The sequence below is a fragment of the Tupaia chinensis genome, unplaced genomic scaffold, assembly GCF_000334495.1.
Source record: "Tupaia chinensis unplaced genomic scaffold, TupChi_1.0 Scaffold000380_1, whole genome shotgun sequence".
NCBI classification, from domain to species: Eukaryota; Metazoa; Chordata; class Mammalia; order Scandentia; family Tupaiidae; genus Tupaia; species Tupaia belangeri.
Genome location: NW_006159882.1, coordinates 514282 through 516006, shown reverse-complemented (window position 1 = coordinate 516006; position 1725 = coordinate 514282). Strand labels below are relative to the sequence as shown.

The window sequence follows — 1725 nt, the reverse complement described above, 5'->3', positions numbered from 1 at the left end:
GGCTGCCCAATCGTCGCGCCGCCGAGCTCCCCGGACTCCTGGCCCGCGCTCGCTTTGGTATATTTCCGACCTGACGTCACGAGCAGGGCCGATTTTAAGGTGGGAACCGTTCTGCGTTCACCTTGGTAGCCAACTTGGGTGGTTGTTTTTTTTTTTTGTTGTTTTTTTTCCGAACGAGGTGTGACCTCTCCACCCAGGTCCGCGCAGCCCGCAGCGCGGGTACACTTGACATTCCCCTAAGCCCCTGCGCCCTCGCAGCCGCGCGGCCATTCACACGTGGGGAAGTGCAACAAAAGCCTCACGGAAGGGAATGTTGGCGTGGGCCAGGTAGCCCGCACCTGGAGCCGCACGGCATGGGGCGTGCCTGAAGCACCGTAAGCTTACCCACCCAGTATCGTCATTCCCCTTAGCAGAAGCCCATGCAGGTGTCCCGTGACACACAACACACTCAGAGGGCTCAGGCAATTGGGGTGGGATTTCCCTAGCCCGGTGCATCCCCTTTTTCTACCTTTCCCTATCCTTGGCCTCAACTTCTCTGGCTTATCCATTTATCCATTCTCTCTCTCTCTCTCTTCTCTCTCTCTCTCTCACACACACACACACACACACACACACCAGTCTACGCTGAAAGGAAGTGGGAATAGGGGTAGGACTATTATTTTTGTGCTTTCTTTTTTCCTTGCAGTGCCCATGTACGAAGTGGGAAGTGTTGTGTGGAGGGGTTAAGAGAGAGAATGGATGGGGCAGACGGTGCCCCAGCCCCAGGAACCTCAAGAGCGAGAGTGAAGCGTCGCTCGCTTTCCGTTCTCAGACAAAGCAGCCTAGCAGCAGGCAACAGGTGTACCTTCTGCAGAAAGGTTTTTCTGACCCCACCGTCCGCCAATCCGAATACTTTCTACATTCATTGGCCACCGACTCGTACCTCTCCCACAGTTTTAGGGGAAATAGACCTTCCTCTGAAATACTAGGGCTAGTACAGCCTCAATCTGAGTATCAAGAAGGAAAGACAGGACTAGAGGAGGCGAACAGGGTGGAGATGGGAGGCGAGAGGTGGTGTCTCAAAGACAAGGTGTCTCAAAGACAACGTGTGTGCCTACATCCCTTCCAGGAGAGGGCCCCGGCTAGCTGCCCGAGTTTGCCCCACCTCCGCCAGCGTCCCAGCCGCCGGCGGCTCTGCTTTGCAAATCAATTCGCCCGCCACGCGGAGGGCGCAGGGAGCTTTCTAGCAAAGGAAACGCCGCTTCTCCATCTGGGGAGCCCACCACCGGACCGCACGGCCGGAGCTGGGCGGGCCACCTGGGGCGTCTCCTGCGGGCCTGAAAGAGGCTAGGATAAGAGGGAGAGTTCCGGGGCGTCCCCCTTCTCTGCCTGCGCGGCGTTCCAGCCACCCCTCCCCCTCGGCGTGGCTCGCTTCCAGGTTGCAGAGCCCCTTTGCGTCTTGTCCCTCTTCTGCCGTTCTCACTCGGGTCTATAGCGCCTGGGAACTGTCCGGGTCCCCCTGCTGCACAGGTCAAATCACCACCCCCGCCTTTTCCCGCTCCCCACCGCCCCCTGTTCCGGGTCGGCTGGAGAGGCGTTGCCATCAGGTGCCCTGCGGCTGCCCCGGGAAGCCACGAACTCTTCGACGCCAAGGCCTCGGGGAAACCTACGTGACCACCTTAAGTTTCCCCCAGATGTTGCTGCGGCCTCGGCCGGCTAGAGCCGCTGGCGCCGCCGGCGACGGCG

The 1725-nt window shown here is 59.6% G+C and overlaps 1 protein-coding gene across 1 annotated transcript in view; it reads right to left on the bottom strand.

Moving 5' to 3' along the window:
- Positions 1-1725, bottom strand: part of NR4A2 (nuclear receptor subfamily 4 group A member 2) — a 19793-nt gene that overhangs the window by 8592 nt on the left and 9476 nt on the right. The window lies entirely within an intron of this gene.